Source organism: Lepidochelys kempii, chromosome 1 (genome assembly GCF_965140265.1).
Source record: "Lepidochelys kempii isolate rLepKem1 chromosome 1, rLepKem1.hap2, whole genome shotgun sequence".
In the NCBI taxonomy this organism is placed as follows: Eukaryota; Metazoa; Chordata; order Testudines; family Cheloniidae; genus Lepidochelys; species Lepidochelys kempii.
In genome coordinates, this window is record NC_133256.1 from 348,310,144 (window position 1) to 348,334,751 (window position 24,608).

A 24,608-nucleotide genomic window follows, 5' to 3' on the forward strand; every position below is an offset into this window, starting at 1 on the left:
CAAGAAGGATGTGGATAAATTGGAGAGAGTCCAGCGAAGGGCAACAAAAATGATTAGGGGTCTGGAACACATGAGTTATGAGGAGAGGCTGAGGGAGCTGGGATTGTTTAGCCTGCAGAAGAGAAGAATGAGGGGGGATTTGATAGCTGCTTTCAACTACCTGAAAGGGGGTTCCAAAGAGGATGGCTCTAGACTGTTCTCAATGGTAGCAGATGACAGAACGAGGAGTAATGGTCTCAAGTTGCAGTGGGGGAGGTTTAGATTGGATATTAGGAAAAACTTTTTCACTAAGAGGGTGGTGAAACACTGGAATGCGTTACCTAGGGAGGTGGTAGAATCTCCTTCCTTAGAGGTTTTTAAGGTCAGGCTTGACAAAGCCCTGGCTGGGATGATTTAACTGGGAATTGGTCCTGCTTCGAGCAGGGGGTTGGACTAGATGACCTTCTGGGGTCCCTTCCAACCCTGATATTCTATGATTCTATGTTCTTCCATTCCAAGGAGCGGTCCATAGGCATAGTCCGATATAGAAGACTAGAGCTGGATCGCTCATAAACCAAATCCAGAGCCAGATGGCTAAATCTCCCTTCACCACCTGAATATTTTATCATGTCCTGAAAGAGGTAGGTGGGTCAGGATACATTTTTCCTTTTGTGTCGTCAGATCCAAAACCTGATAAGAGGAGGAGGGTCGTCTTCTGGGAATGGGGAGCCCCCACTATCTTGAGGAACTCCATGGTGGGAAATGCCGTTCCTGCAATATGAAGTCATGGTACATAAAGGGACATCGAAGCGTAGGGCTGGAAGGGACCTCAGGAGGTCTTCTAATTCAGTACCCTGCACTCAAGGCATGACTAAGTATTCTCTAGACCATCTATGAATGGTGTTTGTCTAACCTGCTCTTGAAAATCTCTACTGATGAAGATTCCACTGCCTTCCTGGGCAATTGTTTCCAGCGCTTAGCTGCTCTGCCACTTAGGACATTTTTCCTATGTCCGACTTAAACTGCCCTGGCTGCAATTTAAGCCCGTTGCTTTTTGTCCTATCCTCAGAGGTTAAGGAGAGCTATTTTTCTCCCTCCTCCTTGTTATGACCTTTTATGTACTTGAACACTGTTTTCCTGCCCGCTCTCAGCCTTCTCTTCACGCTAAACAAACCCAATTTTTTTCAGTCTTCCCTCATAGATCATGTATTCGAGACCTTTCATCATTTTTTTTGCTCTTCTCTGGACTTGTTTCCAATGTGTGAACATTTTTCCTGAAATGTGCCTCCCAGAGCTGGACACAAGACTCCAGTTGAGTCCTAATCAATGCAGAGTAGAAGAGAAGAATTTCTTCTCGTGTCTTGCTTACAATACTTCTGCTCATACATCCCAGAATGATGTTTGCTATTTTTGCCACAGTCTCACACTGTTGCCTCATATTTAGCTTCTGATCCACTATGACCCTCAGATCCCTTTCCGGACCACTGCTTCCTAGGCAGTCATTTCCATTTTGTATGTGTGCAACTGATTGTTCCTTCCTAAATGGAATAGTCTGCATTTGTCCTTATTGAATTTCCTCCTATTTACTTCACATCATTTCTCCAGTTTGTCCAGCTCATTTTGAATTTTGATCCTCTTCTCCACAATACTTGCAACCCCTGCCAGGCTGGTCTCATCTGCAAACTCTATGAGTGTCATAATCTAAATCACCGATGAAGATATTGAACAGAATCGAACCCAGAACTGATCCCTGGGGGAGCCATTTTGTAATATCCATCCAGCTTGAGTGTGGACCTCAATAACTAATCTCTGGGAATGGTTTACCAACCAGTTATGCACCGCCTTTTAGTAGCGCCATCTAGGTTATATTTCGCTTGTGTGCTTATGAGAAAGTCATGCAAGAAAGCATCAAAACCTTATTAAAATTAAGATATACCACATCTACCGCATGCCCCCTATCCACAAGGCTTCTTACCCTGTCAAATAAGCTATTAGTGTTTTGGAAACAATTTGTTCTGGATCAATCCATGCTATTACTTATCATCTTATTATCTAGGAATCTTCAAATGGATCCCTTAATTATTTGCTCCACTGTCTGTCAAGACTCCTGCAGATGACTTTGCTGTACATGTCGCTGGAGGTCCCAGCAGAGCAGAAGAGAAGAATGTTCTGGAAAAGGAGAATTATTCTGAAAGAGGGCTGCTGGCTCCATAATTAAGTCTCCGCAGAGTCTCTGTTGGAGAGTTTCTTTTTCAAAATGCTCAACAAAATGACTTTCCAGAGATACGTAGATTTGAACATTAATCCTTAGCCCCAGCGGAGCAATAGGAATGGAAACGGGGCTTGGTTTTGGCTGAGGGCTCCAGAGAAGAAATTAAGAATATAAGAAAAGCCAAACTGGGTGAGAGCAAAGGTCCATCTAGCCCAGTACCCTGGGCCAATGGCCAATGCTAAGTGCTTCAAAGGGAATGAACAGAACTGGTAATCATCAAGAGATCCATCCCCTGTCTCCCATTCTCATGTTCTAGCAAATAGAGGCTAGGGACAACATCCCTGTTCATACTGGCTAATATCCATTGATGGACATGTCTTCCTTGAATTTATCTAGGGTTTTCTTTTTGAACCCTGCTCAAGTCTTGGCCTTCACAAAATCCTCTGGTAAAGAGTTCCACAGGTTGACTGTGCATTCTGTCAAAAAATACTTCCTTCTCTTTGTTTTAAAACTGATGCCTTTTAATTTCATTCGGTGACCACTAGTTTTTGTGTTATAAGAAGGAGTAAATAAGACTTCCTTATTTATTTTCTCCACTCCAGTCATCAATTTATGGACCTCTATCATATCTCCCCCTAGTCATCTCTTTTCCAAGGTGAAAGGCCAAGTCTTCTTAATCTCTCCTCATAGAGAAGCTGTTCTACACCCCTACTGCTTTTTGGTGCCCTTTTTAATTTTTTCCAATTCGAATATACCTTTTTGGAGATGGGGTGACCACATCTGCATGCAGTATTCAAGACGTGGGTGTGCCATGGATTAATCTAGAGGCAAGAAGATATTTTCTGTCTTATAATGTTTTCCCAGCATTTGTCTTGCTGAATACTCCCTCCCAAAACACTCAAAGCCAGGGGAAGGCAGTCTCCATTGAACAGGCTGGGTGGTCTGTGGAGTTCAGTTTGAGAAGACCTTTCTCGTGAAGAGGTAATCTTTCAAAGCACTCCAGAAGCAAAATCAGCCTGTCCTGAAAGGAGTTGGGGCTCCAGTTAACCTTGCCTTAACCAAGCCATTTGGTGGCCACTTGTCTCTTCCTTCCAAAAACCTGGGTCGCTATCCCGCAAAGACTCACAAACACTTTTACTGTGGACCATGTGACTGGTCTTCTTCAAACCATAGGAAAACTTCCCTTCTTAAATGGAAAAGCTGTCTGGTCTTTGCAGGAAAAGAGTCTTTGCTAAAACAGATAAACCAAGGAGGAACTCCACCAAGGTAAGGACGGCTCTCATAATGCTATGAACTGAAGCGCTTCAATGGCTCCAATCACTCCATGGCTTCGAAAAGGTGCAACTTGAGAAGTACCTGGTGCTGCCGCTGATAAAGGGATGAATCTCCTCCAGCGCAATTTTTAAACGAAGAGGGAGGAACAAAGAGAACCAGAGACTGATCTTATGATGCAGCATAGGTTTTAATGCAAATGCAATTGGCAGTACAGAGTTACAGGAAAAAATAGTACAGAGCGGAAAGAATGTATTTCCAGTGATTCAAGGAGAGCTGTGACTGATCAAAGGCCTCAATGGGATGTATTTCAGACACAGTGTTCCTTTTGCATTGGTGCAGCTGCAGAGGTTGACAAACGAGTCTTCTTTATAACCAATTTAAGTTTATTGTTTTACCCCAATCCATGTGTAATGAGACAAAGCAAAAGAGAAGCAGGAACTATGCAGCTTCTCCATTAGACATCTGCAGCAGCAAAGGTCAAAGCAAGACACCAGAGATACGGATTGATGAATAGGATAGAACATATATGGCCTAATTCTGCTTGACAGCAAGGTCTCTTTTTCCCACTCAGAAAGAGTCCTAAAGCGTAACATTAGAAATGCAGCATGGCTATCAGACCAAGGTGCTGAGTGCACACAGCTCCCACTGACTTCAAGTGGAGCCCTGTTTTCACAGCACCTCTGAAAGCCATGCCCAAAAGGTCAGCGGTGAATCTGGATCTTGCTGTTCATTTCCTGGTTCTTCCTTCATCCACGGATGTTCCTGCTGGCGTTAGCATGGCCCACAGCTTCCACTGAGGTACCTATGGCAAGATACCCCGGAACCGCATATTCCCGCCCCGTAACCATAACCGCCCAGGGAACCGCCGAATCCCCCATAACCACATCTCCCGTAACCCCAAGGGCCACCGTAACCACCATAGCCCCCTAAACCATACCATCCTCCGTAACGGCCTCCATAGCCGTACAATCCCCCAGGACCGAAGGAGCCCCCGAAACCGGGTCCGACCACAGGTGCTCCTATGGCTCCCACTCCGCTCTGTTGAGGGAAATTGCTGAGAATTGGTCCCGGGAGGGTCACGACCACCGGTGAGGGTCTGATCACCACTTCGGAGTCAGGGCACTGCCGAACGCATGGCATGTTGCAGCTGCCAGTGACTGGACTGGGCCGGGCCACCCCGCATTCTGGATAGCACAGGCCGGAGAAAGCCATCTTTCTGGGATGGAGGTAAACCTGTAACACACACACCAGGGACTAGAGTAAAGAAAAGGTACAAGTGCCAGTGGATGGAAGGCTTCAAATCTCAGTTACTATTGCAGCGAGGTCTTCCTGGGGCCCGAGAGAGAGAGAGAGGTAAGTGTCCTTAGTCCCTATGTTTATGGCCACGTATTTCTTCCTATATCCTCTTTCTACGCCTCTTGTCCACTCGCACTCAACTTCCCTCCCAACCGGCCCCTTTGAGCCCCTCTCAATGACTTTGTCTAAAAAAACACCAACTGGAATAAGGAGAACTATTTCTATGCTGGACACCTAGGATTCTGTGTTCATTTGAGACATTTCTCAAAGAGAACATGGCTGGTTTCATGGTAACTGAATCCCTTCGTTTGAGGATTTCACCTCTGCATTGCAACTCAGTTGAGTCCGGTATCACAGTGTAGTTCTTTGCTGATGAAGAAACAGAGACTTTGCTTTTCTCCAAAGAAATCACTAAGTACAACCTGGGGTACAATAGGTTTAGGTCCACTGACTTCCATGGAGTGACACTAAATTACACCATCCGAGAAGAAGCACCTCCAATGGGTGTTACTGCTCAGAAGAACATAGGAATTGATAGATTGGATCACACCACTTGTCAGCTTCATCCAGTCTCCAATCTCCAGGAGTGAGGAGTAACAGCAGCATCAGCTTAAAGGAGAAGACCTCTGAATTGGCCCTTTCTGGACTAACCTGAACAAGTTTCTTCCTAATCCAACGAAGTGAAAAATGGTAAGGGACTTCCTAAAGTTACCGAGAAGATGTAAATGCCCCGATTCTATTTGCAGTTTACAGGAATTATGTTTCCCAAATGCATATGTTGCTCCTAAATTCCCCGATCAGCTTCGAATCGTGAATCCTCTGGCACCTGCAGATGAATAACTGCACAACAGAATTATGGAAGGAAATCCTGATCGCTGATACAAATCACAAGGAGTAAGTGCAAGATTCAGTCCTAAATATAAATGGACCATACTGTGACATCTCTATAGTTAATAAGAGATTGAGACTTACCTAATTCACTGAGGAGATGAAGTCCGGAGAAGTGTTTAGAAGAGCGCTGAGTCTTGTGTGCTTTTATACAGTCCCTGGGACTGCCTGGAGGATCTGTGACGTCGTTTATGGAGGAGGTCCTAATTAGTTACAAAACAAACTTGATTGCCTTGCTATGTCCTCCTTTGGATGGAGCTCTTTTCCTCAAGGGTTGTGATGATTGGGCTAATCGCAGCCTCAGTGGGTGTGACATGCACGTTGCACTCTTCATCTTTCTTTCATCTTAAAATTGTACAGGCCAACTGCGTTCCTCGTCTCGTTCCACTGACTTCATGGGGGCTGCAGTGAGAATGAGCTTCAGGCTGTTTCTGAGTGGCATCAGTAGCATGACAGGCTCTGATGAAAGGAATCTAGTCTGGTCCTTTCCATTCATGCTGGTTGTAGTTAGGGGCATGGGGCAGTTTATTCTAAACCGGCTAGGAAGGTGGGAGCCACTTTTTTGCATTCTTTTGAACTAGGTCTTAACTCTATTTCAAGGAAAATGAAACAGCCCCGACTTGTGTGGCTTTAAATGATAACCTGATTCACAGAATGGTACGAGGGACCTTGGCCTCCGTTTCATTCATAACGACTCTCTTACTTAATGCACAGGTGCTAATCCCCAGAACAATGTATTAGTGTTCCCAGAATACAGCACTTTTCATGTGTGAAACACCAGGGAGTGTTTGTGAGGGGCTTTGAAATCTTGAGGGAACTTCTAGCTTCTCACCCTGACTCTCTCTGTTGGAGAGGGCTAGAAACAGAGGCAGGTTGAGGTGAAGGTCACTTGGGGATCAGTGGCAGAATCTGAAATACACTTCTCATTCCTAATTCACTTCTCATTCCTCCTACCACAGGTAGAATGAGCCTCTGTAAGAGTTACTCCCAGGTCAGGGAGGTATCTGGAAGCCATGGACGGAAAGTGTCCACCCAGGTTCAGGAAATAGAGGGTAGTATTGGCATGAAGAGTCCCAACCATTGCGGTTCATTTCTGACCCTGTCAATCACTCCTCTCTGACCTCCAACTCAATGTGTCTCCATTGACCTGCGGGGGTAAACAGGTATAATTATAACCCTCAGGGTGGATCGTCTGAGGCTTCCTCTGATCTAAGCATTTCAAAGCACTTCACAAATGCTCATCAAGTGTTATAGGGCCAAAGAACTGTATTTCTTATAGCAATCATAACTTTTTATTAGCATTAGATGTTCCAAGCTTGAAGATTAGATTGACTTTAAAAATGCGTGTCAAGTTCCCAGATGGCATTCATGTACTCGGCTCCTGATTTCTTTATCCTCCGAAATTGGGGCTCTTTGATTTTCGTTACTGTTCCTTTGCATTTCCCTTTTAGATATATTGTAAAGTTGAAGGGTAAATGCTAAGCAAGTGAAAACAATGGGAAACATCAGTTCCTGCCTCTCTATCCATGAGTAGCCCAGAGCACTGGATCTTGTGAGACACTTCAGCTAATAAAGTTAAGGAAGAAGCACAAGAAAGATAGAGATAAGGAGAACTTCTTCAACGGTCACATTGCTTTGGGATTAGATGCAATTAGTCGGCAGAATGATCTCAGAAATGTTATCTGGCCCATACAGTTTTCAGAGGAAAGAGAGCTGCAGGATGTAATGTGCTCCTCGCCCCATGTGGAATTAGGAGCAAACTAATCGTCAAACACAGAGGAAAAAAATTCTGTGAATGGAAGGAGTTCTCAAAGTTTGGTTTGTAACTAATTGGGCCTTCAGGAACAAAGGGCCTCTCAAGTCCCTCCCCCAGCCTAAAAACCTGTCCAAAACCACTCATGACTCAGGGGTCTTCTATCAGCTTTTTCTAATTCTCCAATGTGAACTAGGGAATCCTGTTCAATTCGCTCTCTCCATAACCATTGTGCTAGTGATCCTTTTATTTAATGACAGCCTCTTGCACAGACACTCTGTGATTCTGAACAGTGGGAAGGGTTTGGGACTTTTGTTGTTTCCCCCCTTCCCCTATTCTTGAGCTTCAGGCATTTATTTCTTCATAGTTTAGAACAGGGGCATGCGGCCCATCAGGGTAATCTGCTGTCAGGCTGTGAGATGTTTTGTTTACATTGATCGTCCGCAGGCATGGTTCCCTGCAGCTCCCAGTGGCTGCAGTTCTCCTTTCCTGGGCACTGGGAGCTGCAGCTGTCTTTCCTTATTCCTCTTTTTCTTTCTTCTGAAAACTTGGTGGGACAACTACATTCCTTCAATCATTCTACTAACTTCATAGATGCTTCGCTGGCATATTCAGACGCCTTGAATGGGAACTGTCCAATGCAGTTCAGGAGCAATGGGAAGTATGGGGAGGAGTAGTCACAATGACTGGTTTTATTGCTGACTCTGCCACTTGCTCCCTGTGTAACCTTCATCTCAATATGGTCTCTCAACCATTTTTTGGTTTCTTTCTGAAAATCCTGTCTCTGTCTCCCTGCCTCCTGCACCCCTTCAGAGAGAGCCCGCTCCCTGGAAGGTGGGTTGGGAACGCATCGGCCCACTGTGGAGTCCCAGACTCCCCGTGCCCTGGCCAGGGAGGAGTGGAGGAGCTGCGTATGGGAGAACCCCATCAATCGAATAATACAACCGGCTCCAAAGACAAGTCAGACAGCACCTATGGCTCTGCGCACACCTGCTTCGCACGTCTGTGGAGCCGCGGCCCAGAACCCCCGAGGAGGCTGCGCGGTGCAGGGCGCCTACCCCTGCTGGTGGCAGCAGCACAAATATCAAGGTGGCGCGTCTCGCTGCCCTTGGTAACAGCTATTCCTCAGCTGCAGGGAGCTGCTGCTGCTTTGCCGCCACCCCCAATCTCTGTCCTTGCTTTCTAGGCCGTCATGGCTGCAAAAAAATCTGCTAGTGGCCGCATTTCAGTAAGGCTGGATTAAATGAACTTTACAAATGCACGTTAAGGTTTCTGATGTCATACCAATACTCAGTGATGATTCCTAGCCTCAGAGTGTGGGGCTATTTGATTTTCATTCCACAAAGTTTTACATTTCCATTTCTTTAACAAACGTTCCCTTGTAATGCTCAAGGGGCAGATCCTGAGCCACTGCACCTTAGCAGAGCTTGTGACAAAGCTCTGTCTTTGCCTCCGTGGGTCCCGCGTTTCCTGGTGGATTTCGCTAGCCTCAGAGACTCACTGTTACCCTCCACGTAACCCTTCTCTCTCTAGAGACAAGGGTCACAGTCTACTGAGCCATTTTCATCATAAGCCAGTGAGGGGGGTGAGGAGAAGTTATCTTTCCTTGCACAGTCTGTGTTGTCTCCCAGTCTCAGTGATTAATCCGGGGGCAAAGGTGGTGGTGGGGGAGCCGGGCCCACCCACTACTCTGAGCTCCAGCCCAGGGACCCTAATAGTATCAGTTGTGGTAGCTGAGCTTTTAGAAACATGACACGTACAATTTCCTGGGCTACTTCCCCCACAGCAGCCCCCACTTCCTCAAGCTCCACTTTACCCTCACCTCAGGGCCTCCTTCCTTGTGCCTGATATGGTGTGTACTGCTCAGCCTCTCCAACAGCGCAACTTCCTCCCACAGCTCCTGACATGCACACCCACCTGACTGACTGGGAGGCTTTTAATTAGTTTCAGCCAGCCCCTGATTGGCTTCAGGTGTCCCAATCAACCTAGCCTTCTCCTTGCGTTCTGGAAAGTTCTTAATTGGCCCCAGGTGTTTTAACTGACCTGGAACAGCAACCATTTCACTTATCCTGGTAGCAGGGATCTGTTTAGACTGAAGCTAATATATCTATCTCCCACTACTTTTCTATAGCCATCTGGCCTTGCCCCGTCACAAGCTCCATAGACGTCATTGACTTCTGTGCCTTAAAACTCCTTCCATTCACAGAATTTTTTTCCTCTGTGTTTGACGATTAGTTTGTTCCTAATTCCACATGGGGCGAGTAGCACATTACATCCTGCAGCTCTCTTTCCTCTGAAAACTATATGGCCCAGATAACATTTCTGGGATCATTCTGCCGACTAATCGCATCTAATCCCAAAGCAATGTGACTGTTGAAGAAGTTCTCCTTATCTCTGTCTTCCTTGTGCTTCTTCTTTAACTTTATTAGCTGAAGTGCCTCACAAGTCCCAGTGCTCTGGGCTACTCATGGATCAAGATGCAGGAACTGATGTTTCCCATTGATTTCACTGGCTCAGCATCTACCCTTCAAGTTTACAATATATCTAAAAGGGAAATGCAAAGGAACAGTAACGAAAATCAAAGAGCCCCAATTTCGGAGGCTAAAGAAATCAGGAGCTGAGCACCGGAATGACATCTGGGAACTTGACACACATTTTTAAAGTCAATCTAATCCTCAAGCTTGGAACATCTAAGGCTAATAATAAGTTATGATTGCTATAATGAATACAGTTCTTTGGCCCTATAACACTTGATGTGCGTTTGTGACGTGCTTTGAAATGCTTAGATCAGAGGAAGCCTCAGACAATCCACCCTGAGGGTTATAATTATACCTGTTTACCCCGCAGGTCAACGGAGACACATTCATTTGGAGGTGAGACAGGAATGATTGGCAGAGTCAGAAATAAACCCCTATGGTTGGGACGACTCATGCCAATACTACCCTCTATTTCCTGAACCTGTCTGGATAGTTACTTTTCATGGCTTCCAGATACCTCCCTGACTTGGGAGTAACTCTTACAGAGGCTCATTCTGGATATTTTTCTATTTTGTTTTGATAATTTGAGGAGGAACTTTTGGGTGAAAGATCTTCTCATCTACATGTGAACAATGATCAACCATCAAAACTCTTCCAATGCCCTTTAACTCGTTTTATTTGAAGGGGTTGGCTCAGTGGTGGATATTTACACTTCAGCAGACATAAATTGTCTTGTCACAAAATTTTTCCCATTCTGAATTCTATATTGAGGTTTCTTTCTTTCCGTACACATTAAAAAATTTCAAAAGTACACACTTACGATTCCTTTGCACCATTCTTATCCTCAGGTATAAAGAAGGCCATGTGGCAGACATAACCTGTGCTGTACCTCATTTCACAAACCAGAAAGAATTCATTATCGTTGCCTGACTCTGACCCACTACAGAGATGTATTTCTAAGAAAAGAAAAAGTAGTACACATGGGGCATGTGGTGACTTCATCCTGACAGGTGGTTTGACTTAAAGCAAGTTTGTGATGGTTGAATTACATATGGAGATTTCCAAGGCCACCGCACTCGTGGAGAAAATTGAAACTGACAGACTTGTAATTCCTATGAAGAAGTATTATCCTCATGTTTAAGAAGACACAGTGAAAGTGGATCAGAACATTAGCCATTTTCTTTAATTGTTGGTGCTTAGATCCAAGGATACAAACATTTTTAACCCGACATGTTACTAAGCTTGTCTTGGAACACAGTGTAACAGTGATCAACCTTGGGCTCAGCCTGTGGTAGGATGCGTCAGAAGTATTAGGGTGTATTTCTGTTTCTGCCGCTGAGCCCCATGTGACCTTCACCTCAATGTGCCTCTGTTTCTAGGCCTATGAAACAAAGAGAGTCAGGGTGTTAAGGCTGGAAGTTCTTCAGGGTGCTTCAAACACAAGATTTCAAAGCCCCTCATGAACACGCACTGTTGTTTCACACATGGAAAGGGTAGTATTCTCAGCATATTAATAAATTGTTGTGGGAATTACACAACTCCGCATTGATTAACAGAGTCATGATAAAAAAATGGAGGTCAAAGTCACTAGTATCCTTCTGTGAATCAGATTATCACTTAAAGCCACCCAATTTGGGGCTGTTTCATTTTCATTGAAAGAGAGTTTTGCATTTGGTATTGTGACAGGGCAAGGCCTGCTGGCTATAGAAAAGTAGTGGGAGATAGATATATTAGCTTCAGTCTAAACAAATCCCTGGTACTAGGATCAGGGAAATGGCAGCTGCTCCAGGTCAATTAAGACACCTGGGGCCAATGAAGAGCTTTCCAGGAGGCAGGGAGGACGCTAGGTTGATTGGGACACCTGAAGCCAATCAGGGGCTGGCTGAAACTAGTTAAATGCCTCCCAGATACTCAGGTGGGTGCACATGTCAGGAGCTGTGGGAGGAAGCTGCGCTGTTGGAGATACTGAGCAGTACACACCATATCAGGCATAAGGAAGGAGGTCGTGACGTAAGGGGGAGGTGGAGCCTGAGGAAGTGGGGGCTGTTGTGGGGAAGAAGCCCAAGGAATTGTACGTGTCATGTTTCTAAAAGGTCAGCTACTATAGCTAATACTATTAGGGTCCCTTGGCTGGAGCCCGGAGCAGAGGGCGGGCCCAGGCTCCTCCCCTTTGCCCTCCTGATTAATGACTCAGACTGGGAGACAACAGAGGCTGTGCAAGGGAGGATAGCTGCACCTCACCTCCCTCGCTGGCTTATGTTGAAAATGGCTCAGTAGACTGTGACTCTTGTCGCTAGAAAGAGAAAGGTTATGTGGAGGGTCAGAGTGAACCTCTGAGGCGAGCAAAATCTGCCAGGGCAAGCGGGATCCACGGAGGCAAGGACAGAGCTTTCTCACAGTATTTTTACAAAGATTTGTATTGGAAAATGCAGGTGCTCTCTTGGTGTAAATAAGCACGGCTGATTCAACTTCAAAGAGCTTCAAGTGGTTGCTTGAAATCAAAGGAAGATATTTCTGACTTCCTCCCTGCACATGGGACCCACTCTTGAGGATACATTTTACACTTGAAACAACATTCTGGTTCTGGCAGGAATGTTTTCTGCAACATGCCCTGTGGTTGGTCAGATTTTATCTCAAATCTCATCACACAGCTGTCTCCTCCTTCTCCAAGAATACATGATTTTCGTCTCTCCTGGTCTTGTTGCTGGTCTCAGTCAGCTGAATTGTCTTACAACACCTCAACTGCCCATGCCCCTACCCACATGGGTAGATCCTCCAGGCAGTCCCAGGGACTGTATAAAAGCACACAAGACACAGCGCTCTTCTGAACACTTCTCCGGACTTCATCTACTCGGTGAATTTGGTAAGTCCATTTCAACTCAATCTCTTACTAACCATAGAGATGTCACAGTAGGGTCCATTTATATTTAGTACTGAATCTTGCACTTACTCTCTGTGATTTGTATCAGAGATCACGATTTTCTTCCACTATTATATTGTGCAGTTACTCACTTGCAAGTGCTGGAGGATTCACGATTCGAAGCTGATTGGGGAATTCAGGAGCAACATATGCATTTCGGAAACATAATTCCTATTAACTGGAAATAGAAATGGGGCATTTACATCTTCTCGGTAACTTTAGGAAGTCCCTTCGCCATTTTTCACTTAGTTGGATTAGGAAGAAACTTGTTCAGGTTAGTCCAGAAAGAGCCAATTGAGTGGTCTTCTCCTTTACGCTGATGCTGCTGTTACTCCTCACTGTTGGAGACAGGAGAATGGATGAAGCTGATAAGTGGTGTGATCCAATCTATCAATTCCTATGTTCTTCTGAGCAGTAATACTCATTGCAGGTGCTTCTTCTCGGATGGTGTTATTTAGTGTCACTCCATGGAAGTCAGTGGACCTAAACCCATTGTACCCCAGCTTGTCCTTCGTGATTTCTTTGGAGAAAAGCCAAGTCTCTGTTTCTTCATCATCAAAGGACTACACTGTGATACCGAACTCAACTGAGTTGCACTGCAGAGGTGAAATCCTCAAACGAAGGGATTCAGTTATCATGAAGCCAGCCATGTTCTCTTTGAGAAATGTCTCAAATGAACACAGAATCCTAGGTGTCCAGCCTAGAAATAGTTCTCCTTATTCCAGTCGGTGTTTTTTAGACAACGTCATTGAGAGGGGCTCAAAGGGGCCGGTTGGGAGGGAAGTTTAGTGCGAGTGGACAAGAGGCGTAGAAAGAGGATATAGGAAGAAATAGGTGGCCATGAACATAGGGACTAAGGAAACTTACCTCTCTCTCTCTCTCTCGGGCCCCAGGAAGACCTCGCTGCAATAGTAACTGAGATTTGAAGCTTTTCATCCACTGACACTTGTACCTTTTCTGTACTCTAGTCCTTGGTGTGTCTTACAGATTTACCTCCATCCCAGAAAAATGGCTTTCTCTGGCCTGTGCTATCCAGAATGCGGGGTGGCCCGTCCCAGTCCAGTCACTGGCAGCTGCAACGTGCCGTGCGTTCGGAAGTGCCCTGACTCCGAAGTGGTGATCAGACCCTCACCGGTGGTCGTGACCCTCCCGGGACCGATTCTCAGCAATTTCCCTCAACAGAGTGGAGTGGGAGCCATAGGAGCACCTGTGGTCGGACCCGGTTTCGGCGGCTCCTTCGGTCCTGGGGGATTGTACGGCTATGGAGGCCATTACGGAGGATGGTATGGTTTAGGGGGCTATGGTGGTTACGGTGGCCCTTGGGGTTATGGGAGATGTGGTTATGGGGGATTAGGCGGTTCCCTGGGCGGTTATGGTTACGGGGCGGGAATATGCGGTTCCGGGGTATCTTGCCATAGGTACCTCAGTGGAAGCTGTGGGCCATGCTAAAGCCAGCAGGAACATCCGTGGATGAAGGAAGAACCAGGAAATGAACAGCAAGATCCAAATTCACTGCTGACCTTTTGGGCATGGCTTTCAGAAGTGCTGTGAAAAAAGGGCTCCACTTGAAGGCAGTGGGAGCTGTGTGCGCTCAGCACCTTGGTCTGATAGCCATGCTGCATTTCTGATGTTACCCTTTAGGACTCTTTCTGAGTGGGAAAAAGAGACCTTGCTGTCAAACAGAATTAGGCCATATATGTTCTATCCTTTTCATCAATCCGTATCTCTGGTGTCTTGCTTTGACCTTTGCTGCCGCAGATGTCTAATGGAGAAGCTACATAGTTCCTGCATGTCTTTTGTTTTGTCTAATTACACATGGATTGGGGTAAAACAATAAAGTTAAATTGGTTGTAAAGGAGACTTGTTTTCAACGTCTGCAGCTGCACCAATGCAAAAAGAGCATTGTGTCTGAAATACATCCCATTGAGGCCTTTGATCAGTCGCAGCTCTCCTTTAGTCACTGGAAATACATTCTTTCCGCTCTGTACTATTTTTTCCTGTAACTCTGTACTGCCAATTGCATTTGCATTAAAACCTATGCTGCATCATAAGATCAGTCTCTGGTTCTCTTTGTTCCTCCCTCCTCGTTTAAAAATCGCGCTGGAGGAGATTCATCCCTTTATCAGCGGCAGCACCGGGTGCTTCTCGAGTTGCACCTTTTCAAAGCCATGGATTGATCGGAACCATTGAAGCACTTCAATTCACAGCATTATGAGAGTCGTCCTTACCTTGGTGGAGTTCCTCCTTGGTTTATCTGTTTTAGCAAAGACTCTTTTCCTGCAAAGACCAGACAGCTTTTCCATTTAAGAATGGAAGTTTTCCTATGGTTTGAAGAAAACCAGTCACATGGTCCACAGTAAGAGTGTTTGTGAGTCTTTGCGGGATAACGACCCAGGTTTTCGGAGGGAAAAGCCAAGTGGCCACCAAATGGCTTGATTAAGGCAAGGTTAACTGGAGCCCCAACTCCTTGATTGGCAGAGCAATGTTTTCAGGAGAAGGATGATTTTCTTCTGGAATGCTTTGAAGTTTAGCTCTTCACGAGAAAGGTCTTCTCAACCTGAATTCCACAGGCCACCCATCCTATTCAATGGAGCCTGCCTTCCCCTGGCTTTGGGTGTTTCAATAGGGATTATTCATACAGACAAATGCTGGGAAAACTTTGGTAACCTGGCCATTTGTTATGGGTACTATGTACGACAGAAAATGACGTATTGCCTCTAGATAAATTTATCCACCCTTAACCAGTTCTTTTGAATCCTTGTTTCTACCTTTCTCCTAAAATGCTACCATTTCAAAGAAGTATAAATGTGTAGAATTTTTATCAATAATGCTTGGGATTCATAGTCCATTAAAAAATATCACGCAGTACAAGGCTGGGATAGCATTAATAATGCTGGTTTCCTTCTTAAGATGTAACTTCTACTTACAAATGAGTTCTGTCCAGCATCACAGTGCGGTGCTTTGGTTTGTAAACCGTAATGAGACACCAGTACTAGCTGATGAAAGAACAAAAGTGCGATTTTTTCTCTTTGGAAAAAAACCCCACTAAACACCATCTCCTCCCCTGGTGTAAATCTGCAGTGTTCTGCTGGCTTCACACTGGAGCTGCACTAAGTTAGACCAGACGAGGCTCTGCACGTAGAATTACTTCTGCACACGAGAACATAATTGCCAGGCTGCAAAAGACGAATACAACCAGTCTTCCCACAGCAGCACATCACGGGGAAGACAGACCAAGCCCAAGCCCAGCCAGCCAGCTTCATGACAGAAATGCAGGGAGGAGATAGGGGATCTTAGAGTTCCCAGGAGGGAAGGGTCAGCCCTCTCCCACCCGAGATCCCAGTGCCAAGATGGAGGGATGCCCTTAACCCCGGCCGAGATCTAACTATGGAAGAAAGGAATTTCTTCCTCCAGATGAAGTGCTTGAAGGTTGAACCGGAGGAGAGGAGAGGAGAGGAGAGGAGAGAAAGCGCTTGAAGGCGAAGCGCCTGGAGGCAGAAGCGGAGGCGAAGCATTTGGAAGTGGAAGAGAGGAAAGAGGCAAAGCGCTTGGAGGGAGAAATGGAGCTGAAGTGTTTAGAGCTGGAAAAGGCTTAGCTGGGTCAACCAGGTAGCCCTCACGGTCCTTCTCCAGGTACGGCTTCCCATTCCAAGGAATTCCCCACATACAAGCTAGGTGATGATACAGAAGCCTTCTTAGAAAATTTTGAGAGGGCCTGCCTTGGGACTCTTTGGTTTTTGTTACTGTACCTTTGCATTTCCCTTTTATACATATTTTCCAGTTGAAGGGTAGATGCTGAGCCAGTGAAATCAATGGGAAACATGAACTACTCCATCTCTATCCATGAGTTGCCAAGAGAACTGGGTCTTTTGAGATACTTCAGCAAATAAAGATAAGGAAGAAGCACAAGAAAGGTAGAGATAAGGAGAACTTCTTCTTCCACGACAACAAGTTTGGTTCCGACCTGAGCAGCATAAAATGCCTTAGCTTGGTTTTAAGGCACAGAAGTCGGTGAAGTCTATGGAGCTCTACTAATGTTCAGTGGCTCAGCATTTGCCCCTTGAGCATTACAAGGGAATGTTTTTTGAAGAAATGGAAATGTAAAACTTTTTGGAATGAAAATCAAATAGCCCCAAATTCTGAGGCTAGGAATCATCACTGAGTATTGGTATGACATCAGAAACCTTAACGTGCATTTGTAAAGTTTGTTTAATCCAGCGTTACTCAGGGGCTCTGGGCTGCCCCTCTGGAGACATGTGGGGCAGGTGTGCGCAGAGCCAGAGGTGCTGTCTGTCTTGTCTGTGGTGTTGGTTGTAGTATTCATTGGTTGTTGTGGTGTTGGTTGTAGTATCGATGGGTCTCTCCCATGCACAACTCCCCCACTCCCACCTGGCCAGGACACAGTTGAGAAAGCCCTTTAATTCTAATCCACAATTTGGGGGCATATAATCCAAGGAAAAAATTCTACTATTAAAATAATACATCCCTGTGCACACACACAACTTTAATGAGCCTCAGATGCTTTGAAGTCCTGTGATTTCAGGAAGCCTGTGATTCTCGAGCAGAATATCACTTTTCAATCTGGTTGATGTGGAGGTGAACAAGCACACTGAGGCGAAGGTTACACAGGGAGCGAGTGGCAGAGTCAGCAATAAAACCAGTCATAGTGATTACTCACTCACTGCTCACCACTGCTCCTGAACTATATTGGACGGTTTTCATTCAGGGCTTCCGAATCTCCCACTGCACCATCAGTGAAGTCAGTCGAATGATCCCAGCAATGTAGCTGACCCATACAGTTTTCAGAGGAATGAGCTGAACGGTGTAATGTGCACCTCACCCCATGTGGAGTTAGGAACAAACTCATCATCAAAACTACGGAGGAAAAAAATTCCATGATTGGAAGGAGTTCTCAAAGCTTTGTTTGTAACTGTCAAGGTTCCTTCCCCACTCTGAACTCTAGGGTACAGATGTGGGGACCTGCATGAAAAACTCCTAAGCTTACTTTTACCACTTTAGGTGAAAACTTCCCCAAGGGACAAATTAATTTTACCCTTTGCCCTTGGAATTTCCACTGCCACCACCAAAGTTTAACTGGTTTTACGGGGAAACGTAGTTTGGACACTTCTTTCCTCCCAAAATCCTCCCAACCCTTGCACCCCACTTCCTGGGGAAGGTTTGGTAAAAATCCTCACCAATTTGCATAGGTGACCACAGACCCAAACCCTTGGACCTTAGAACAATGAAAAAGCATTCAGTTTTCTTACAAGAAGACTTCTAATAGAAGTAAAGGAATCACCTCTGTAAAAGTAATTAGATTCAAAACATAGAGAATCCCTCTAGGCAAAACCTTATGTTACAAAAAAGACACACAGACAGGGATAGTCATTCTATTCAGCACAGCTCTTTTCTCAGCCATTTAAAGAAATCATAATCTAACACATACCTAGCTAGATTACTTACTAAATGTTCTAAGACTCCATTCCTGTTCTGTCCCCGGCAAAAGCATCACACAGACCGACCCAGACCCTTTGTTTTTCTCCCTCCTCCCAGCTTTTGAAAGTATCTTGTCTCCTCATTGGTCATGTTGGTCAGGTGCCAGCGAGGTTAATTTAGCTTCTTAACCCTTTGCAGGTGAGGGGATTTTTCCTCTGGCCAGGAGGGATTTTAAAGGGGTTTACCCTTCCCTTTATGACAGTAACTAATTGGGTCTTCAGGAACAAAGGGTCTTTCAAGTCCACCTGCAGCCGAAAAAACTGTCTAAAACCACTCATGACTCAGGGGTCTTCTATCAGCTTTATCTAATTCTCCAGTGTGAACTAGAGAATCCTGTTCAACTCGCTCTCTCCACAACCATTCAGACGATGCGCTAGGGATCCTTTTATTTTAGGACTGCCTCTTGCACAGACACTCGGTGATTCTGAACAGTGGGAACGGTTTGGGGGTTTTGTTGTCCGTCTCCGTCCCCGTCCACCCCTCTCCCCTCCACATTATTGAGTTTCAGGCATTCTTCATGGTTTAGACGTTCAGCCCTGGATTTTCAGAGCAAGACATGGAGTTGGGACACGAGAGCCTTTTGATTTTAATAGGAACTTGGGCATTCAAATCCCTTCGGGAGCTCTGAAATATCTCACCCCCAATTTTGCATTTCGGGTTTAGGAAGAAAGTCTCTAAATTTGCTCCATAAAGGACTAATTCATTATTCTTCTGCTGCCTTCTGAAGCAGCTGGTAAGTGATACTCATTAAGACAGGATACTGGCTCTGATGGGCCACTCGTCTCTTGCAGCCTGGCAATTACTACATTCTCATGTGCAGAAGTAATTCTAGGTGCAGAGCTTCATCTGTGGATTAATGTAGATTTACAGCAGGGGAGAATGTGGTGGTTTGAGTAAAAAATCCACCACTTTTGTTTAGTCATCAGCAAGTGTTAATGACTTGCTAAGGTTTACAAACCAAAGTACCGCACTGTGATGCTGGATTGAATTCATTTGTAAGTAGAGGTTACAGTCTGGTAAGGAAACTGGCATTAATAATGCTATCCCAGCCATGTTCTGCGTGATATTTGTTTTAATGAACTGGAAATCACAACCGTTAATGATACAAATTTGACATATTTATACGTCTTAGTGACAGCATTCTTTAGGACAAAGAGAATAAAAAGGATTCAAAAGACCTTGTTGAATCTTTCTTTCTTTCTTTCTTTCTTTCTTTCTTTCTTTCTTTCTTTCTTTCTTTCTTTCTTTCTTTCTTTCTTTCTTTCTTTCTTTCTTTCTTTCTTTCTTTCTTTAAATTTTTTATTCCGCTGACCAATGTACCTTCAGTTTTCTGTTGCCTGCTGTGTGTTTCCAATTTATCTCCAGAGCAGAAAGATCTCTTGCTTCAGAAACATGTGCAGTGACATTCCACAATGCATGCGTAACAGCGACAAGAAGCCAGACGTAAGGCAGTGCCTTGACTCCACATTGCTGATCCAACCCCCACCGGCTGTTGTGACCTTCCCAGGAGCAATGCTCAGCTCTTTCCCAGGAAAGCAGAGTGGGATCCTCAGGAGCAGCTGACATCAGAGGTGTTGATGGGGGCGCATGTGGTGATAAAGGCTTATAAGGTTATGGGTGGATGCTAAGGTTATGGGTGATCCTGTGGTAATGGGAGATAATCCGGTTATGGGGGCCCATGCAGTTAGTAGGGGCTTTATGGTTATAGGGGCCCATATGGTGGTGGGGGATTATATGGTCACAGGGGTGCAAATGGTGGTAGGGGAATGCAGAGTTAGGTAGCAATAGGGCCATTGGTATCTTAATAGAAACTATGGGCCATGTTAATCCCAGCAGGCATATCCATGGGAAAAGAAAGAGCCATGAAATGAAAGGCACGATACGGATTCACATCTGAGCTGATAGGCCTGCCACATGTGTGGGGTAGACCGAACTCTGGCAATGATGTAGACTCTTGTGCTTCAGGGTATCGTCCATTAATGGAAGTAGATGTGATTGATGAGGGAGAGTGAAAAAGTTATTCGATGGGCAGGGATCCCATACCTGTGTTCTACTGGGTTTCTTGCACCTCCCTGCGAAGTCTCTAGTACTGCCCACTGTGGGAGAGAGGCCTGATCTTCTGTACCAATGCCTATGTTCTTCCATTCCAAGGAGCGGTCCATAGGCATAGTCCGATATAGAAGACTAGAGCTGGATCGCTCATAAACCAAATCCAGAGCCAGATGGCTAAATCTCCCTTCACCACCTGAATATTTTATCATGTCCTGAAAGAGGTAGGTGGGTCAGGATACATTTTTCCTTTTGTGTCGTCAGATCCAAAACCTGATAAGAGGAGGAGGGTCGTCTTCTGGGAATGGGGAGCCCCCACTATCTTGAGGAACTCCATGGTGGGAAATGCCGTTCCTGCAATATGAAGTCATGGTACATAAAGGGACATCGAAGCGTAGGGCTGGAAGGGACCTCAGGAGGTCTTCTAATTCAGTACCCTGCACTCAAGGCATGACTAAGTATTCTCTAGACCATCTATGAATGGTGTTTGTCTAACCTGCTCTTGAAAATCTCTACTGATGAAGATTCCACTGCCTTCCTGGGCAATTGTTTCCAGCGCTTAGCTGCTCTGCCACTTAGGACATTTTTCCTATGTCCGACTTAAACTGCCCTGGCTGCAATTTAAGCCCGTTGCTTTTTGTCCTATCCTCAGAGGTTAAGGAGAGCTATTTTTCTCCCTCCTCCTTGTTATGACCTTTTATGTACTTGAACACTGTTTTCCTGCCCGCTCTCAGCCTTCTCTTCACGCTAAACAAACCCAATTTTTTTCAGTCTTCCCTCATAGATCATGTATTCGAGACCTTTCATCATTTTTTTTGCTCTTCTCTGGACTTGTTTCCAATGTGTGAACATTTTTCCTGAAATGTGCCTCCCAGAGCTGGACACAAGACTCCAGTTGAGTCCTAATCAATGCAGAGTAGAAGAGAAGAATTTCTTCTCGTGTCTTGCTTACAATACTTCTGCTCATACATCCCAGAATGATGTTTGCTATTTTTGCCACAGTCTCACACTGTTGCCTCATATTTAGCTTCTGATCCACTATGACCCTCAGATCCCTTTCCGGACCACTGCTTCCTAGGCAGTCATTTCCATTTTGTATGTGTGCAACTGATTGTTCCTTCCTAAATGGAATAGTCTGCATTTGTCCTTATTGAATTTCCTCCTATTTACTTCACATCATTTCTCCAGTTTGTCCAGCTCATTTTGAATTTTGATCCTCTTCTCCACAATACTTGCAACCCCTGCCAGGCTGGTCTCATCTGCAAACTCTATGAGTGTCATAATCTAAATCACCGATGAAGATATTGAACAGAATCGAACCCAGAACTGATCCCTGGGGGAGCCATTTTGTAATATCCATCCAGCTTGAGTGTGGACCTCAATAACTAATCTCTGGGAATGGTTTACCAACCAGTTATGCACCGCCTTTTAGTAGCGCCATCTAGGTTATATTTCGCTTGTGTGCTTATGAGAAAGTCATGCAAGAAAGCATCAAAACCTTATTAAAATTAAGATATACCACATCTACCGCATGCCCCCTATCCACAAGGCTTCTTACCCTGTCAAATAAGCTATTAGTGTTTTGGAAACAATTTGTTCTGGATCAATCCATGCTATTACTTATCATCTTATTATCTAGGAATCTTCAAATGGATCCCTTAATTATTTGCTCCACTGCCTGTCAAGACTCCTGCAGATGACTTTGCTGTACATGTCGCTGGAGGTCCCAGCAGAGCAGAAGAGAAGAATGTTCTGGAAAAGGAGAATTATTCTGAAAGAGGGCTGCTGGCTCCATAATTAAGTCTCCGCAGAGTCTCTGTTGGAGAGTTTCTTTTTCAAAATGCTCAACAAAATGACTTTCCAGAGATACGTAGATTTGAACATTAATCCTTAGCCCCAGCGGAGCAATAGGAATGGAAACGGGGCTTGGTTTTGGCTGAGGGCTCCAGAGAAGAAATTAAGAACATAAGAAAAGCCAAACTGGGTGAGAGCAAAGGTCCATCTAGCCCAGTACCCTGTCTTTCATCAATGGCCAATGCTAAGTGCTTCAAAGGGAATGAACAGAACTGGTAATCATCAAGAGATCCATCCCCTGTCTCCCATTCTCATGTTCTAGCAAATAGAGGCTAGGGACAACATCCCTGTTCATACTGGCTAATATCCATTGATGGACATGTCTTCCTTGAATTTATCTAGGGTTTTCTTTTTGAACCCTGCTCAAGTCTTGGCCTTCACAAAATCCTCTGGTAAAGAGTTCCACAGGTTGACTGTGCATTCTGTCAAAAAATACTTCCTTCTCTTTGTTTTAAAACTGATGCCTTTTAATTTCATTCGGTGACCACTAGTTTTTGTGTTATAAGAAGGAGTAAATAAGACTTCCTTATTTATTTTCTCCACTCCAGTCATCAATTTATGGACCTCTATCATATCTCCCCCTAGTCATCTCTTTTCCAAGGTGAAAGGCCAAGTCTTCTTAATCTCTCCTCATAGAGAAGCTGTTCTACACCCCTACTGCTTTTTGGTGCCCTTTTTAATTTTTTCCAATTCGAATATACCTTTTTGGAGATGGGGTGACCACATCTGCATGCAGTATTCAAGACGTGGGTGTGCCATGGATTAATCTAGAGGCAAGAAGATATTTTCTGTCTTATAATGTTTTCCCAGCATTTGTCTTGCTGAATACTCCCTCCCAAAACACTCAAAGCCAGGGGAAGGCAGTCTCCATTGAACAGGCTGGGTGGTCTGTGGAGTTCAGTTTGAGAAGACCTTTCTCGTGAAGAGGTAATCTTTCAAAGCACTCCAGAAGCAAAATCAGCCTGTCCTGAAAGGAGTTGGGGCTCCAGTTAACCTTGCCTTAACCAAGCCATTTGGTGGCCACTTGTCTCTTCCTTCCAAAAACCTGGGTCGCTATCCCGCAAAGACTCACAAACACTTTTACTGTGGACCATGTGACTGGTCTTCTTCAAACCATAGGAAAACTTCCCTTCTTAAATGGAAAAGCTGTCTGGTCTTTGCAGGAAAAGAGTCTTTGCTAAAACAGATAAACCAAGGAGGAACTCCACCAAGGTAAGGACGGCTCTCATAATGCTATGAACTGAAGCGCTTCAATGGCTCCAATCACTCCATGGCTTCGAAAAGGTGCAACTTGAGAAGTACCTGGTGCTGCCGCTGATAAAGGGATGAATCTCCTCCAGCGCAATTTTTAAACGAAGAGGGAGGAACAAAGAGAACCAGAGACTGATCTTATGATGCAGCATAGGTTTTAATGCAAATGCAATTGGCAGTACAGAGTTACAGGAAAAAATAGTACAGAGCGGAAAGAATGTATTTCCAGTGATTCAAGGAGAGCTGTGACTGATCAAAGGCCTCAATGGGATGTATTTCAGACACAGTGTTCCTTTTGCATTGGTGCAGCTGCAGAGGTTGACAAACGAGTCTTCTTTATAACCAATTTAAGTTTATTGTTTTACCCCAATCCATGTGTAATGAGACAAAGCAAAAGAGAAGCAGGAACTATGCAGCTTCTCCATTAGACATCTGCAGCAGCAAAGGTCAAAGCAAGACACCAGAGATACGGATTGATGAATAGGATAGAACATATATGGCCTAATTCTGCTTGACAGCAAGGTCTCTTTTTCCCACTCAGAAAGAGTCCTAAAGCGTAACATTAGAAATGCAGCATGGCTATCAGACCAAGGTGCTGAGTGCACACAGCTCCCACTGCCTTCAAGTGGAGCCCTGTTTTCACAGCACCTCTGAAAGCCATGCCCAAAAGGTCAGCGGTGAATCTGGATCTTGCTGTTCATTTCCTGGTTCTTCCTTCATCCACGGATGTTCCTGCTGGCGTTAGCATGGCCCACAGCTTCCACTGAGGTACCTATGGCAAGATACCCCGGAACCGCATATTCCCGCCCCGTAACCATAACCACCCAGGGAACCGCCGAATCCCCCATAACCACATCTCCCGTAACCCCAAGGGCCACCGTAACCACCATAGCCCCCTAAACCATACCATCCTCCGTAACGGCCTCCATAGCCGTACAATCCCCCAGGACCGAAGGAGCCCCCGAAACCGGGTCCGACCACAGGTGCTCCTATGGCTCCCACTCCGCTCTGTTGAGGGAAATTGCTGAGAATCGGTCCCGGGAGGGTCACGACCACCGGTGAGGGTCTGATCACCACTTCGGAGTCAGGGCACTGCCTAACGCATGGCACGTTGCAGCTGCCAGTGACTGGACTGGGCCGGGCCACCCCGCATTCTGG